Source organism: Emys orbicularis, chromosome 12, assembly GCF_028017835.1.
Source record: "Emys orbicularis isolate rEmyOrb1 chromosome 12, rEmyOrb1.hap1, whole genome shotgun sequence".
Classification (NCBI taxonomy): Eukaryota; Metazoa; Chordata; order Testudines; family Emydidae; genus Emys; species Emys orbicularis.
The window spans coordinates 39,050,247-39,068,794 of NC_088694.1; the positions used below are offsets into that span (position 1 = coordinate 39,050,247).

At 44.1% G+C, this 18,548-nt stretch overlaps 1 pseudogene; it reads left to right on the forward strand.

Annotated features, from left to right (window-relative positions):
• The first annotated feature begins 4,744 nt into the window (after positions 1-4,744).
• LOC135886152 (olfactory receptor 5V1-like) lies at positions 4,745-13,834 on the forward strand (annotated as a pseudogene).
• The last annotated feature ends 4,714 nt before the right edge of the window (positions 13,835-18,548 follow it).

Here is an 18,548-nt window from a genome sequence, read left to right on the forward strand (position 1 = left end):
CCCTCAATCTGCTGGCAATGCCCCTACTTATAAAGCCCAAAATGTCGTTAGCCTTCTTGGCAACAAGAGTACACTGTTGACTCATATCCAGCTTCTCGTCCACTGTGACCCCTAGGTCATTTTCTGCAGAACTGCTACCTAGCCATTCGGTCCCTAGTCTGTAGCTGTGCATGGGATTCTTCCATCCTAAGTGCAGGATTCTGCACTTGTCCTTGTTGAACCTCATCAGGTTTCTTTTGGCCCAATCCTCTAATTTGTCTAGGTCCCTCTGTATCCGATCCCTACCCTCTAGTGTATCTACCACGCCTCCTGGTTTAGTGCCATCGGCAAACTTGCTGAGAGTGCAGTCCACACCATCCTCCAGATCATTAATAAAGATATTAAACAAAACCGGCCCCAGGACCGACCCTTGGGGCACTCCGCTTGAAACCAGCTGCCAACTAGACATGGAGCCATTGATCACTACCCGTTGAGCCCGACGATCTAGCCAGCTTTCTATCCACCTTACAGTCCATTCATCCAGCCAATACTTCTTTAACTCGGCAGCAAGAATACTGTGGGAGACCATATCAAAAGCTTTGCTAAAGTCAAGGAATAACACATCCACTGCTTTCCACTCATCCACAGAGCCAGTTATCTCATCATAGAAAGCAATTAGGTTAGTCAGGCATGACTTCCCCTTGGTGAATCCACGCTGACTGTTCCTGATCACTTTCCTCTCCTCTAAGTGTTTCATAATTGATTCCTTGAGGACCTGGTCCATGATTTTTCCAGGGACTGAGGTGAGGCTGACTGGCCTGTAGTTCCCTGGATCCTCCTTCTTCCCTTTTTTAAAGATGGGCACTACATTAGCCTTTTTCCAGTCATCCGGGACCTCCCCCGATCGCCATGAGTTTTCAAAAATAATGGCTAATGGCTCTGCAATCTCATCCGCCAACTCCTTTAGCACCCTCGGATGCAGCACATCCGGCCCCATGGACTTGTGCACGTCCAGTTTTTCTAAATAGTCCCGAACCACTTCTTTCTCCACAGAGGGCTGGTCACCTTCTCCCCATATTGTGCTGCCCAGTGCAGCAGTCTGGGAGCTGACCTTGTTTGTGAAGACAGAGGCAAAAAAATCATTGAGTACATTAGCTTTTTCCACATCCTCGGTCACTAGGTTGCCTCCCTCATTCAGTAAGGGGCCCACACTTTCCTTGACTTTCTTCTTGTTGCTAACATACCTGAAGAAACCCTTCTTGTTACTTTTAACATCTCTTGCTAGCTGCAACTCCAAGTGTGATTTGGCCTTCCTGATTTCACTCCTGCATGCCTGAGCAATATTTTTATACTCCTCCCTGGTCATTTGTCCAATCTTCCACTTCTTGTAAGCTTCTTTTTTGCGTTTAAGATCAGCAAGGATTTCACTGTTTAGCCAAGCTGGTCGCCTGCCATATTTACTATTCTTTCTACACTTCAGGATCGTTTGTTCCTGCAACCGCAATAAGGATTCTTTAAAATACAGCCAGCTCTCCTGGACCCCTTTGCCCTTCATGTTATTCTCCCAGGGGATCCTGCCCATCTGTTCCCTGAGGGTGTCAGAGTCTGCTTTTCTGAAGTCCAGGGTCCGTATTCTGCTGCTCTCCTTTCTTCCTTGTGTCAGGATCCTGAACTCGACCATCTCATGGTCACTGCCTCCCAGGTTCCCATCCACTTTTGCTTCCCCTACTAATTCTTCCCTGTTTGTGAGCAGCAGGTCAAGAAAAGCTCTGCCCCTAGTTGGTTCCTCCAGCACTTGCACCAGGAAATTGTCCCCTACACTTTCCAAAAACTTCCTGGATTGTCTGAGCACCGCTGTATTGCTCTCCCAGCAGATATCAGGGTGATTAAAGTCTCCCATGAGAACCAGGGCCTATGATCTGGTAACTTCTGTTAGTTGCCAGAAGAAAGCCTCGTCCACCTCATCCCCCTGGTCTGGTGGTCTATAGCAGACTCCCACCACAACATCACCCTTGTTGCTCACACTTCTCAACTTTATCCAGAGACACTCAGGTTTTTCTGCAGTTTCATACTAGAGCTCTGAGCAATCATACTGCTCTCTTACATTCATAGACTCATAGACTTTAAGGTCAGAAGGGACCATTATGATCATCTAGTCTGACCTCCTGCATGATGCAGGCCACAAAAGCTGACCCACCCACTCCTGGAATAATTCTCTCCCTTGACTCAGCCGTTGAAGTCCCCAAATCATGATTTAAAGACTTCAAGTCACAGAGAATCCTCCAGCAAGCGACTCTTGCCCCATGCTGCGGAGGAAGGCGAAAAACCTCCAGGGCCTCTGCCAATCTACCCTGGAGGAAAATTCCTTCCCAACCCCAAATATGGCGATCAGCTGAACCCCGAGCATGCGGGCAAGATTGTCCAGCCAGACCCTCTGGAAAAAAGTAACTTTTAATATCCCATCATTGACCATTGTTACTAATTACCAGCGATGGCACGTTATTGACCTATTGACTAAAATCACGTTATCCCATCAAACCATCCCCTCCATAAACTTATCAAGCTTAATCTTAAAGACAGAGAGGTCTTTCGCCCCCACTGTTTCCCTCGGAAGGCTGTTCCAGAACTTCACCCCTCTGATGGTTAGAAACCTTCGTCTAATTTCAAGCCTAAACTTCCCGACGGCCAGTTTATATCCATTTGTTCTCGTGTCCACATTAGTACTGAGCTGAAATAATTCCTCTCCCTCCCTGGTATTTATCCCTCTGATATATTTAAAGAGAGCAATCATATCCCCCCTCAGCCTTCTTTTTGTTAAGGTAAACAAACCGAGCTCCTCGAGTCTCCTTTCATACGACAGGTTTTCCATTCCTCGGATCATCCTAGTGGCCCTTCTCTGTACCTGTTCCAGTTTGTATTCATCCTTTTTAAACATGGGAGACCAGAACTGCACACAGTACTCCAAATAAGGTCTCACCAGTGCCTTGTATAACGGAACCAGCACCTCCTTATCCCTACTGGAAATACCTCGCCTAATGCATCCCAGGACCGCATTAGCTTTTTTTACGGCCACGTCACATTGCCGACTCATAGTCATCCTGCGATCAACCAGGACTCCGAGGTCCTTCTCCTCTTCCGTTACTTCCAACCGATGCGTCCCCAGCTTATAACTAAAATTCTTGTTAGTCATCCCTAAATGCATAACCTTACACTTCATACAATGCAACTCCCCCACCTTTTCTGCCGTGCCTGTCCTTCCTGAACAGTTTATATCCATCCATGACAGTACTCCAGTCATGTGAGTTATCCCACCAAGTCTCTGTTATTCCAATCACATCATAATTCCTTGACGGTGCCAGGACTTCCAGTTCTCCCTGCTTGCTTCCCAGGCTTCCCAGGGTCATCTCTTCAGGTGATGTAAATTGGAATCAATAACTCAAGTCTCCATCTCATGCAAAATCAGCCATAGGACCAATGGAGTCAGTTGGGCTAGATTTGCAACTGGTGTAAGTCGGTTTTAGATCATTTTGAGTCAATGAGGGCGATGCCCCGTTGGTGTAAATCAGCATAGCTGGCAGTCGGTCCTCATTCAATTCAATTCACACCAGCTGAGTATCTGGGCCAATTCAAAGAAGACAGAATTCATTACCTTGTCAGGGAGAGTCAAGAAGAATCTGAATCTAAACCAGGGAGTCAAACTTGGGAGTGTTTAAAATCTTAACCAGAATTCAGATCAGTATTTTGGAAACCTTTTGCCCTATTGGGGTTGCTTCCTCCTTTTTTTCCCTACAGGATGGGGAATGGGAAAGGAATGGCAGGAGGAAACTACACCCTACAGACCCAGTTCTTTCTCCTGGGATTTTCCAAGCTTACCAGACTGAAATACTTATTATTTCCTGTGTTTTTATCTACCTACTTGATTTCCCTGGCTGGAAATCTCTTCATCATTCTCCTGACATTGGTCGACCCTGCCCTTCACACCCCCATGTATTTCTTCCTCAGGAACCTGTCCTTCTTGGAGATCTGCTCAGTGGCAGATTTAGAGTTAGTGGGGCCCTGTGCTCAGCTTCATTTTTGGCCCCCCCACTCGGGACCCAGCAAAGAAAAAGAGCATTCTCTCTTATCTCCCCCTGCCCCCATTTTTCATTCTTTTTTTCTTCATTCTCCTCCTATATTATAAGTAATAGGAAGTAAATGAAAATAAAGTGAGGTACCTTGATTGTTTTTGTAGTCTAACTTTTTTTTTTCACAGCCCACTTGAAAATTGCTAAGGGTCTTGGCGGACCACTTAATGATCTTTCCAAATATTGTTTGTACTGTTAGCTAACTATTGTAAAGTGCTTTGGATAAGAGCACTTTATAAAAAAACATAAAAAAAAAACATTGGGGTGTGGAGTCTGGCCGGGAGTTAGGACGTGGGAGGAGGTATGGGGTTTGGGAGGGAGTTAGGGTACAGGAGCGGGGTGTGGGCTGTTTAGTCAATAAACTTTCAATTGGAATGAATGTTTATGGGTGTTTGCCAAGTAACCAAGTAAAACCAAAGCCTTTCTTTAAAAATAACCCTGAACCCACCTTTTACCGTTTCATGTTCGACAGTGAAAGAGTTTAGAAATACCGTTAGCTCTTTGGGCCTTTCAGATCAATATGCATACAACAGGGCCATGCAATCGCTCATGTTGAAGCTGTTCCTAAATTTCTACTGTGACATCCCCCCACTGCTGAATCTGGCCTGTGGGGACACCTCCCAAAAGAAATAGCTGTCTTCATGTTGGCGCTGTTTGTGAACTTTTCCTTCACGCTAATCCTCCTGTTTGACGCCTGCCTCATCTCCACCATCCTGAGGATGCCCTCGAGGGAGGGCAGGAGGAGATCCTTCTCCACCTGCTCCTCACACCTCCTGGCCATGATGCTCTTCTATGGCTCTGGTTGCATTGTGTATCTGAACCCCAAGACAGCCTACTCACCAGACACAGAGAAGTTTCTCTGTCTGTCCAACACGGTCATCATGCCCATGCTAAACCCCATCATCTACAGCCTGAGAAACAAGGAGGTGATGGGCTCCTTCTGGAGACTGGTGGGGAGAAGAAGGTTTTTTTGCATAAAGAACCTAGATTTATTGTAAATGTCTCTGGCTCAGTTCTTTGTCTTCAGCAATGAAACTCCTTAAGGTCCAGCTTCTGATCTCATGTATATGAGTTTAATTCTGATGTAATTTCACCAGTGAATGGAGTTACTAGCATTTACCACCATTTATATATATATTTATATATATTTATATATATATATGAAGGACATACATCCACACCGTGTAGTCGTGTAGTGGTCAAGCATAGGAGTTTATTACACACAGCGCTGGTGGAGTGTCACCTGGCTTATTGGGCTCAGAGACACTGTCAATCAATTGATTACAATGGAATATATAGATTTTCCATGGGCGGGGGAAAGTGACGAGGTAGGCAGTTCCACACCCCAGGATAGGTTTTGCAGCAAGACAAGTTAGCACATTAGCCAATGGTTAAAAGGTTACATAATGTCTCCGCCCATGGTCTCAAGTTAGCAAGTTAACATTTAATTAATACTTTGATAAAATGTTATTAGTATAAAATATATATGTTGAATTCTGATTTGGGGTCCATAGGAATGAAGCAACTCCTTTGATTGTCCAACAGGTACAGTCCTAGGGGTTAAAGCAAAGAAACAGTGAAAGCATATGGAAATAGAGATTGTCTCCTTTATGTCTTAAGGCAGGGCATTGGTCCCTTGGAAGGGAGGTGGAAGGATGCCATATCATTATAGTGACATGTGCCAATTTTTCATAAACTCAAGGTTGGATCTGTGGGAAGACTGTTTTCCCTTCAGGAGAAACACAATAGGAACAGGGATCCTTTGTTCAATTTGAAACATTGGATGAAACATAATTATTCAGTTATTGCTTCAACATCTGGCATTTCTACTGACCAAGCATATCTTAGCAAAGGCAATGTTGTCTTGTTTATTCTGCTTTCTCTTAGCTAATCACTATTAGCTAGGCCTCTGGTCTCTTAACCAAACTCTGGACTTTGGGTCTGGAAAAGAGCTAGCACAATCCATATACCAGGCTGTTATATAAAATGCACATGGATTTTAACCCTTCAATATATATATTAAAAAATTCCATCCTGAATCAGTATGAAGAGTTGAAATCACAAAAATATTGTGAACTGATGATAATGATAACAGTAATAATAATTATCAATAATAATTGATTGTGCCAAATTAAAAGTTTCATTTTGATAATTTCAGCAATTCGTATTTTCATTTTGACCATTTACATATTTTCAAACTTATTTTTTGGTATAAATTAACTCAAATTTTTAAATGTTGAACCATAAAATCATATGGAAGGAGACTGGAAGAATTCCACCACGATTTCAACAGCTTCCACCCCACCATCAACGTCAGCCTGGACCAATCTACACGGGAGGTCCACTTCCTAGACACCACAGTACAAATAAGTGATGGTCACATTACCACCACCCTATACCGAAAACCCACCAACTGTTATGCCTATCTTTATGCCTCCAGCTTCCACCCTGGACACACCACACAATCCATCGTCTACAGCCAAGCGCTGAGGTACAACCGCATCTGCTCCAACCCCTCAGACAGAGACCAACACCCACAAGATCTTCACCAAGCATTCTCAAAACTACGATATCCGCACAAGGAAATAAGGAAACAAATCAACAGAGCCAGATGTGTACCCAGAAGCCTCCTGCTACAAGACAAGCCCAAGAAAGAAACCAACAGAACTCTACTGGCCATCACCTACAGTCCTCAGCTTAAACCTCTCCAATGCATCATCAGTGATCTACAACCCATCCTGGACAATGATCCCTCGCTTTCACAGACCTTGGGAGGCAGGCCACTCATCGCCCACAGACAACCTGCCAACCTTAAGCATATTCTCACCAGCAACCACACACCGCACCATAACAACTCTAACTCAGGAACCAATCCATGCAACAAACCTCGATGCCAACTCTGCCCACATATCTACACCAGCAACACCATCACAGGACCTAACCAGATCAGCTACAACATCACCGGTTCATTCACCTGCACGTCCACCAATGTTATATATGCCATCATGTGCCAGCAATGCCCCTCTGCTATGCACATTGGCCAAACTGGACAGTCACTATGTAAAAGGATAAATGGACACACGTCAGATATCAGGAATGGCAATATACAAAAAACTGTAGGAGAACACTTCAACCTCCCTGGCCACACAATAGCAGATGTAAAGGTAGCCATCTTACAGCAAAAAAACTTCAGGACCAGACTCCAAAGAGAAACTGCTGAGCTTCAGTTCATTTGCAAATATGACACCATCAGATCAGGATTAAACAAAGACTGTGAATGGCTAGCCAACTACAAAAGCAGTTTCTCCTCCCTTGGTGTTCACACCTCAACTGCTAGCAGAGGACCTCACCCTCCCTGATTGAACTAACCTTGTTATCTCCAGACTGATTCTTGCCTGCATATTTATACCTGCCTCTGGAAATTTCCATTACATGCGTCTGACGAAGTGGGTATTCACCCACGAAAGCTTATGCTCCAATACATCTGTTAGTCTTAAAGGTGCCAAAGGATGGTTTGTTGCTTTTTACAGGTCCAGACTAACATGGCTACCCCTCTGATACTTGACATAAAATCATCGAATCATTGAATCATAGGACTGGAAAGGATCTTGAGAGGTCACCTAATCCAGTCCCCTGCACTCATGGCAAGAGTAAGTATTATCTAGACTATTTTCATTTCAAAAATGTCAAAATGGGACATTCTGACAATTTTTAAACCTTTTTTGAAATTTTGTTGGCATTAGGCTATGTGTCACAATTGATCCTTCCCTGAAAACAGTTTTGGTTTTCACAAATAGGCCTTTTCTGAACGAAAGCTTTGTTGGCAGATTCCTGGTCAGCGCTAGGAGTTACATTGGTGTAAATTTGGAGGGACACTAGTAACAAGAAAGCACCTGAAAATCTCCCTACAGGTTTTAGTTGTTTGGTGGAGTTGGGGGCTGAACAGTAAAAGCCTTTGGGGAGACATTTTGGTGTATTCTTGTAAATATTAAATAGATTGGGTCTTCGGTGAAATTCAGAGAGTGGATGTAATTAATGGCATTGTATTGGTTAGTTGTTTAATTGATTATTAGAGCTGGGGAAATTTTTTTGGACTAATAGCTTATTCGCCAAGAAATGCAGTTTCAGTCAACCCAAAACTGTTCATGAGAGTGGTTAAGGGTGATGCTAGTGGTTAGGGTCCTCAGCTGGGAGCTGGGAAAGTCAAATTAAAAGTAAGTCCCTGCTTGAAGGGCTCTGTAATTATATATACATTTAGGAACAGCTTCAACATGAGAGATTGCATGGCCCTGTTGTATGCATATTGATCTGAAAGGCCCAAAGAGCTAACAGTGTTTATAAACTCTTTCAGTGTCGAACATGAAACATTAAAAGGTGGGTTCAGGGTTATTTCTAAAAAAAGGCCTTGGTTTTACTCGGTTACTTGGCAAATTCCAATTGAAAGTTTATTGACTAAACACAAGAAAGAACACGAAATTCAAACAAATGTTTATATTGAAATTGTGGGTGAGTAATTATGCAAAACAAACTTAGTTAGACTTTACCAAAGTCTCTGTCAGCTGCTGCTTGGACCTTGGTCCGTTACAAACCAGTCAGGGTCATCATCCTGGTTGGATCCTTTCAAGGATGGTTTGGATGGATGCAATGTGATTAACTCAAGATTGAATGAAAAGGCAGGACAATGAGACAGACTAGGAGGAAACAAACAGTGGGGAAGAAAATAAAACAACAAGGGAAGGGAATACAATACAGGATCTGATGTGCCTTTGCGGTGTTGGTAATTAGATATCCACAGTGGTAGGATGAGGACTGGATGCCATGATAATGGGATGCCTTTCGGCACTCACAGGTGAAAGCAAAATTCCTTAAACATGAGCAAGGCCAACCGGTCTTCCTCTGAGGAAGAAAGTCCTTTAGATGAGTCAAGGTGAGACAAGCTGGGATGTAAGTTGGGACAGGAGATGAGAGAGAGCACTGAACTAATAATGTATTTTTCTTCAAAGTCTCTTTTTAAGAAATCCCCAAAATGGAAAAAGTGGGTGGCATAGTTCATCCCCCTTGTTATTTTGTCCACTAGTTTTGGCCTATTAACTTTCACTTCCACATCATCTGTCTTTAACAAACATAATTTCAACATTCCTTGGGTTGAATTTCACATGGCCTTTTTTGTTTAGACTAATCCATTTTCTCTGTCTGGTTCTCTTGCACCTGTTTCTAACATTTAATGTTGTAAACAACTTGACCTATTTTTCATAGTTCTTGTAACATTTTATGAGCTTTCCCATTCACAATAGGGGTACATTTTCTAGGTCTAATACTCAGAACAGGCCCCATAGTAAAGTATCCTGTAGTCCAGTGATTCGGTCACTCTTCTAGGTTTTACCCAAGTTGAACTCCCTGCTCCTCATCAGGCGGAGGGGGTAATCAACACAGGTCTCCCACATCTCAGGTGAATGATCTTACCACTGGGCTAAAAGTGAAGTGCTTGGTATGTTCTATCCACGGTGTGAAAAAAGTGCCACAAAAACACAACTCTTTGTTTTGGGTTGAATGAAATATTTAGTTGCTTTTTAAATTTGCCTAAATTATTCAACTTTTGACAGAATTGCAAGTGAAATGAAAAATCAGTTATTCACCTATTTGTATTGATCATCCCTTTGTCCTTTCATGTTGTTTCCTGTTGTCCTTCATTCCTGCCCTTATTTCCTTCTCAATCTTCTCCCTTCCTTTCTCAGAATAAATCTTTACTTATCCTTCTCTGTTGGGCCTTGATTTCCTGTAATGTCCTACTGTCATGGGGATGTGTATTACCTCCACTAGGTGGAGGTATCAAGTACAAATAACTCAGGCACCATTGCTCCTAAAATGCGTCACCAAGCCCATAAAGAGGGAGGAATAAGGAGCCCAACCTTTGGGATCAGGTTGCCCCAAGAAAGCTACATTTTAATTTAGTCAAAAACTTTATTTTCCACGCCTTCCCCCCAAAAAAGTTTTCAAACTGTCCTAAACATGAGTCAAAGTCTCTTTGTACTTCCTCCAGTTTTTGACCGTATAACTCCAATGACTTCTCTGGACTTTCTAATGATTTATATTCTTGCAAAAGAAGAGAATGAAGCCATGCACTTGGTTTGGGCCCTGAACCTGAATGAGCAGAAATCAGTGGAGTTTCATCAGAGTCAATAGTGCAGTTCTCCAGATGGTATAAATCCACCACAGCTCCACTGGAAGCAGTGGACCTGATCCACAGCTGGTGTCAGTTGGTGTAGCTCCATTACAGTGACTGAAGCTACCTCCATATGCACCAGTTGATGATCTAGCACAGAATATTCATACATGCTGGATCTATAATCTCCTCCCCCCAATCTTTATCAGTGATGGAAGAACCAAAGAAAGAATATCTAGAGAAAGAGAGGATGAGAGAGAAGACTCTTGTCAGCCTTAATTCTCCAAATGGCATCATCACAGCAAATCAAACTCTGCTCTCAAATCCTACAATAACTCCATTCACTTCAGGAATGAAGTGTGGTTGAGACCAAGTTTCCCTACCACTCTTAGGGCAAGATTCTACCCCATTGAGTCGCTGAGTCAGATGACCAGGTGGGGTAAATCAGGGTAGCCCTAGTGAAGTCGGTGCATACACGTTGGTTTCCATTAGGTCCAGTGGGGCTTCATGTGGAGTATTGCACTTGTCAGTGTGAAAAGAGCTAGCTGGGAAATGTTTTTGTTCCTCTGCTAAAGTTTGACCAAAACAAAAAACGATTTGTTTTCAGCATTTTTTTCTTCCAATGTCCCCATGGTCTTCAGCCAAAATGTATTAGGTTTTGGGCTTTACAATTCTTTTTCATTCCCCCCACCCCTCCAAAAAAAGAAATCACTGGGAGAACACATTTTGCTCTGAATTTTTTATTTTGACTAAAAGCCATTTTTCATCTAAAACTGTTTCTAGCAAATGGTCCCCATCAACTGTAATTATCAATAAAGTTTGAAAACTGGCCGATAGGGACACCACTAGCTTTACACTGGTCTAACCTCATTCTTTTCACTGGAGGCACTCCTGATTTATTCCAGTGAGGACAGAACCTGCCTAGTGCATATGTGTCCTCTCACTCATCTTCCACGGGTGTGAATGGCTGTACGAGGCACATTTTGAACAGACTGGGGTTGGAGCAAGTGACTCTGCATCTCCTACTCTGCTCATGTGGATAGTGGAAACTCAGTTCAATATGCAGGATAGCTCCTGCCTCCATAGGTCAAGTGGACACCTGCGTTGCCTCTTTCCCTATAAACCTCTCAGGCCCCAAAGAATACTTGACTAGAAACACTATATGCCAATTTCATATGATTTTGCTGCCTTTCTTGTGGATGCCAAGATACCATGGTATTAAACAAGAGAGAGAGAGATTGTGCATACAGATCAATCGATAGATTGATAGAAAGACTGTCCTCCTGTACAACATACCAAGAAGCACACCCATACCTTGTGTATTCTGTGCTTGGTTCATAGTTTGAAGTTGTGATGAGGTCCCAAGCAGGCATGGATGAGAATTTAAAACCACTCTGCTCACCCACATTTGGAACCCTCTGTAGGACAGAGAGAGATCCTGGAGCATGGGGCCTGGTACAAGACCTGAGCCCTGAACCACAGTCAGCAAAAGCCATGCTATAAACCAAAACCAGGCCCTGTCATAAAGCAAACAGCTGTTTACAAGTTCATTGTCCAGTACATGAAGTTGGCAAAAACATGGCTGGCATTCCTAAAACAGAGACACTCCTAAGAAGTGGTGCTGTATGATTGAAAATGACCATGTGTATCAGTGCTGCTTTACCCACTCCTTATGAACAGCAGGGTCTATACGGGACTTGAGGCTGCTTAATGGGTCACCAAACTCCTGGTGCTAATGGATCACATTGCGGCCATATTCACCCTACCCTTCTGTGGCTCTAATGAAATCAACCATTTCTTCTGTGATGCTCCCCCTGTGACAGAACTGGCCTGCAGGGACACCCACAGGACTGAAATTGCCATTCTCCTAGTTGCCTTCTTCTTGGTTCTGCTGCCATTCATGCTCATCCTTGTGTCTTACGTTTGTATCATCTCCACCATCCTGAAGATGACATCAGCTGAGGGCTGGCACAAAACCTTCTCCAACCTGCTCCTCGCGCTTCCTGGTGGTGACTCTCTTCTACAGTACAGCCTGCACCATGCACCTGAAACACAAATCCAGCTACTCTCTGAATGGTGGCAAATTCATTGCTTTGGTGTACTCCGTTGCGACCCCCATGCTAAACTCCATCATCTACAGCCTGACGAACAAGGAGGTGAAAGGGGTGCTCTGGAGATTAACTGACAAAAATGTACTCAGGCACCAAGATTTTCCACTGCATTTGTGGAGGCTTTTCTATTTTTCTAAATTTTGAAAGGCACCATTCAGTGAGGCAGATCCTGACCTCAGTTACATCAGGGTAAATCCAGAGTCACTCCTTTGATGTTAAAGGTGTCACTCCAGCACAAGGTCATGTGGGCTAAACATGGAGATTTTCTCTGCCCCGCAGGGGGAATTCCATAGAACAACACTGACATCCTGTGAAAATAAAATAAAGATACTGAGCTAGTCCCATAGACAACTTGGAAAATTTCTCAGTCTACATTTCTGAAAGGATAGTGGGTGTTATGTGATAGTAAAGAAGTTTTACTGAATAACACCTTATCCTGGAAAATCATAGAATCAAATAATCTTAAGCCTGGAAGGGACCTCAAGATCATCTAGTCCAGTCCCCTGCACTCATGGCAGGATGAAGTATTATCTAGAGCAGGGGTGGGCAAACTACGGCCCGGGGCCACATCCGGCCCTTCAGACGTTTTAATCTGGCCTTCAAACTCCCGCCAGGGAGGGGGGATCCAGGTCTTGCCCCGCTCCGGTGCTCCATGTGGCTCCCGGAAACAGCAACATGTCTCTCCTCTGGCTCCTACGCGTAGGGGCAATCAGGGGGCTCCGCACGCTGCACCTGCCCCAAGCGCTGCCCCCACAGAGCCCATTGTCTGGGAACTACAGCCAATGGGAACTGCAGAGGTGGCACCTTTGGACAGGGTAGCATGCAGAATCACCTGGCTGCACCTCCACATAGGAGCCGGAGGTAAATGTCATCTGGAGCCTGCACCCGCACCCCAACCCTCCTGCCCCAGCCCTGATCCCTGAGCCAGAACCCACACACACACCCCTGCACTCCAACCCCCTGCCCCAGTCCGGAGCCCCTTCCCACCCCTGAACTCCTCATTTCTGGCCCCACTCCAGAGCACGCACCCCCAGCTGGAGCCCTCACCCTCTTCTGGATTCCAACCCCCAGTTTCATGTGCATTCATGGCCCCACGTACAATTTCCATACCTAGATGTGGCCCTCAGGCCAAAAAGTTTGCCCACCCCTGATTTAGACCATCCCTGACAAGTGTTTGTCTAACCTGCTCTTATAAATCTCCAATAGTGGAGATTCCACAAGCTAGCTAGGCAATTTATTCCAGTGCTTAACCACCCTGACAGTTAGGAAGTTTTTCCTAATGCCTAACCTAAACTGTCCTTGCTGCAATTTAAGCCCATAGCTTCTTGTCTTATCTTCAGAGGTTAAGGAGAACAATTTTTCTCCTTCCTTCTTGTAACAACATTTTATGTATTGAAAACTGTTATCATGTCCCCTCTCAGTCTTCTCTTCTCCAGATGAAGGTGCGCCTACGTTGATGGGCAAGAGCTTTCCCATTGATGTTTTATTTAATCCACCTCCATGAGAGGTGGTAGCTAAGTTGATGGGAGAAGTTCTCCTGATGACATAACACTGTCTACACAGGGGAATTAAGCTTGGTAAAACTGCGTCACTCATGGGTGCAGATTTTTCACAAAGTGAATAGCCTTAAATCACTCTAAAGGGTTTGCAGACAGCATTGTTCTTACTTGCCCATCAGTAAATTTCACTTATTATCAACAGAAATATTTGTTTGTCAGTTTGTGTGCATGCAGTGAAATCAACATTTACAGACAAAAAAACAAATACTTCCAAACCTGCACATGGTTAAGGCTCTGGAATGTGACCCAGCTAATCTTCTTTGGGACCTCAGACAAGTCACTTAATGTGTGAGCTTAAGGGCGCTTCTGTTGCATTTCAGTGAGAATGTGACACTTCCATACCTTAGTCACCTTTGAAAATCCTAAATCCTAGACTATATCTCTCAGGTCCAGATCCTCAAAGATATTTAAGCTCCTAACTTCCCTTGACTTCCAAAACAGCTTTGAGTATCAGGGCTTCAGCTCCTACCTCTGTTCCCCACATATGGAATGGAAATGTTTATATTTCCTTTCTCCAGTGGCTTTGTCCATCTTGCATACTGTAAACTCACAGGGATTCTCACTGTCTGAATCAGACACATCTATGGTTCACATTTACCACATGATTGTATATAGGCCTTTTTGTTAGCCTGGGATTGAATTTTGGGTTTGATTTTTGATACTTTTATATCCTTACTAATGTGTGTGAATGAGGAACAAAGATGCTGTGTGTTGCATTTCCCACAACCATATGGGGCTTTTAGCACAATGAGAAAATATAAGGAATAGAGCTAAAGTGTTGCTGAGTAGAATGGGAGTTTAATATATGAGCATACACTTGAAGGACAGTCTTGCCTCAACTCCACTCCTCAGATAAGGTGAAACAACCATTTGGGAGGGGCAAGGAGGATTGGGGGGAAGGTATAAAAAACAGTAAAAGCCAAAGAAATGCCTGTCCCTGACAAAGCAGAACCTCATTCCTTACTCCTCCCATGGAATACAAAACAGGTGATACCAAAACCCCCAGACTCAAGACCCTGAAAAATGTAACATGACCATAAATTGTAAGGGGTGGGACTGTGCATGGCAGGTATATTTGGGCCTGAGAAGGAGGAGGGGAGAACAGGGACACTGGGAAACAAAGCTCTGTGGCATCAGAGTTATGGACATAACTGCTTGAAACTAACCCCAATAAACATTGCACTGCCTGCACTTTGGACTTCTGGGCTTCTGCTTTGTGTCTGCGTGACAAGAACTGGGGGGAGGGGTGAAGGGGAAGCCCTTAACATCTTGGTGCTGTGACTCGGCTGCATCATGCTGGACAGGTGAATAGCAGCCAGGTAAGTCCCTCTTGCCAACAGTCCACACAGCTGCTTGGCAGGGGTATGCCAGGCTCTCATGATGGTAGTTTCAGGTTCTTGCAAGCTGGGTAACAGATTTTTAAAATAGATGGATATGAAAGAATCAGAGCCCATTCCAGGTATGGGGGTCAACCTAGGATGAGATTAAAAAGGAAATGGGGAAGGTGTAGTATCCCAGAGGGATGGCGGCTGGCTGGAAAGCCCACCCTCCTTGGTAAATGGGTAGCAGAAGGAGGTCCGTGCCCATGGGGACAGGATGCCTTCCAGGAAAAGGAGGCACTTAAGTCCATTTGTAAGAGGTTTGAAGTAAAGGCAGCATTATGGAAGGCTGCCAATAATCTTTCAAGTTTGGTGCTACTCCAGGAAAGGCAACTGGAGGATTGCAAATTAGAGTTAGGGGTGGCTAAAGATAATTTGGCACTACAGGGTTTGGAGTCAGAAGCAGAGTTAACAGACCACCTTAAGAGACAGGAACTGTGACATGGTCATAGTGGAGTGAAGGAAAAAAAAGTTTCAAAGTGAAAAACTGAGAGTGAGCAGGTTAACACATGGACAGGTTTCAGAGTAGCAGCCGTGTTAGTCTGTAAACTTCAAAAACAGACTCCAACGAGAGACTGCTGAGCTGGAATTGATATGCAAACTAGACACAATCAGCTCAGGATTAAATAAAGACTGGGAATGGCTGAGCCATTACAAACATTGAATCTATCTCCCCTTGTAAGTATTTTCACACTTGCTTCTTATCAAACTGTCTGTACTGAGCTATCTTGATTATCACTTCAAAAGTTTTTTTTCTCTTACTTAATTGGCCTCTCACAGTTGGTAAAACAACTCCCACCTGTTCATGCTCTCTGTATGTGTGTATATATATATCTCCTCAATATATGTTTCACTCTATATGCATCCGAAGAAGTGGGTTGTAGCCCACGAAAGCTTATGCTCTAATAAATGTGTTAGTCTCTAAGGTGCCACAAGTACTCCTGTTCTTTTAACACATGGAGTTACTCAGAAACAGTTAACTGCAACAGAGAAGGGCAATCCTGTAATCCACTTGGCATGCAAACAAAATCAGCAGACACTGGGGGAACAAATTCAGGGTTTACAAGAGCAAGTAACAAGTCCCATTCCTCTCCCAGAGGAAGGATAAAAACTAGGGGTAAGGGTTCCCAACTGTTTCAATCCAGGGAGCCCTACTCTTTGCTCAGAGCTAACTATATCCTTGTCTTCTTCTTTTCCTCCTCACAGTTTGCTAAACATGCTGCTGTTAGCCTATACTTTAAAATAACCTCACTGGGTTAATTGGTTGCTTTCCACCCCACCCCCCTTTTGCACTTTGTTTTTTCTGGAGTTTTAATGGAGGGTACTTTGGATACTTATGTGAAATGTTTTTGTGGACAAAGCATGACAGGGGTCTGCTGTATTCCATTGAAAATTTTAGCGTAAAAGACCCATGGGTGAACATGGAGACATATGTTTTCCTGTCTTTTTGAACAATCCCAAGGTAAAGAAAGCACAGACTAAGGCAGTTGTGTTGCAGGGATTGTACTTGGTGGCTTAGTCTTTATTAGCAGACCGCACCACTTTAAGCAAAAAGCTTATCAGTGACGCTGCAGAAACAGCAGCTGATAAACACAGCACTCTGAGTGAGACCGGAGGGTTTAAGTTCACAAAACCATGTTGGCAGTGAAACTTTAAAAGCCACAGCAGCAAAGACTAATATAATGAAGCTCAGATATGATGAACTGAATGTAGAAGTAAGTGATTTAAAGAAAGAGAGTGAAGAGTTAAAAGCAGCTTTTGCAGAAATTAATACTGCAGAGGTTGGAGGGAAGTAAACAGTTGGGAGTTGTGGAAATGTTAAAAGGTAACAGTTGTGGTAATATAAGAAGGGAATTCTTGGTCTGATAATTAAACCCAGCTATGTAAATGTAACGATATGTGCAACTCGGTACAGTCACATTGGGTGGAACCCTGGTAGCTAAACAAATTATAGAAGGGGGTCAGGTAGCCACTGCTAGCACCAATCTGTTTTATCCACAGAAGCCTTTACAGCTATTCTGAAGGAATATGGGCCCTTTCCCCACAGAAATGGTCTGTAACTAATCAATTCAGAGAGACAATTGGACAATTTAATCAAAATCACTAAAATAATATAAGGGGTTTCCATTGGAACTTGACTTGATTGCAGAAAATGGAAATGTCATCCATGTACAGTTGTATAAAATTAATTTGAGTAGTGCAAGGGATGTTAAGTAATTTTTTTATTTTAAATGTATATATATATAGTGGCAGAGCTCTGACTTTGTCCCCGTGGGTCCCATATTTCCAGGCGGTTTATGCTACCCTCAGAGGCTTACTGCAACCCTCCACATAGCCCTTCTCTCTCTAGGGCCAGGGTTACAGCCTACTGAGGCCTTTTCATAATAAGCCAGCAAGGAGGTTGGTGAGAGAACTCCCACAGTCTCGCTGTTCCTACGGGCTTGTTCCAGAACAGTTTAGCATCCTGTCCTGACAGGGGCCTGTCTTCCCCTCCCAGGAGGTGTTTCTGTAGTGGCGGGTTGGGGGGAACCCGGGACCGCCCTCTACTCTGGGTTCTGACCCAGGGACCCTAGTGGCAGCAGCTGTTGGCAGCCAACCTTTCACTGCCAGAGTTGCTACATTTCCCTGGGCCATTTCCCCACAGCTGTCCCGCTTCTCTCTCTCAACGCCTTCTTCACCCTTACCTTAGGGCTCCCTTTCCAGTGGCTTGAAGGTGTCTTCATTACCCAGCCCTTCAGCCGCACTTCCTTTCCTCTGGCTCCCTTTTCCTCTCCCCAGCCTGACTGGAGTGAGCTCTTTTACAGTATCAGTGGGGCCTTAATTAGAGTCAGGTGTTCACATTAGTTTAACGGCCTCACCTGACTCTTTGCAGGCTAATTGGAGTCATGTGTCCACCCTAGCCTGGAGCAGCCCATGCTCTGGTTAGTCAGGGAACAGAAAACTGTTTATCCAGTGGACAGTATATCTGCCTTCTAGTACACTGCTGTACCCAGCTTGTCTGGGTCTATCACTATATATATATGTTGCCGGCACTGAGGCCCGAGGACAGCAACAGCGGGGTTCGTTGCCCGGTGTGCTTCGCGCCAATAAACACACCAGGGTGGAGAAGCAAACAAAGTTTATTTGAGATCTCAAAGTGGTGCAAGGAGACAGACAAGTCTCAGATCAAGCACACCAGCAAAAACAGTTTTCCTCTCTTTATACATTTTACAACTAAGCCCCCCCTTTTCTCC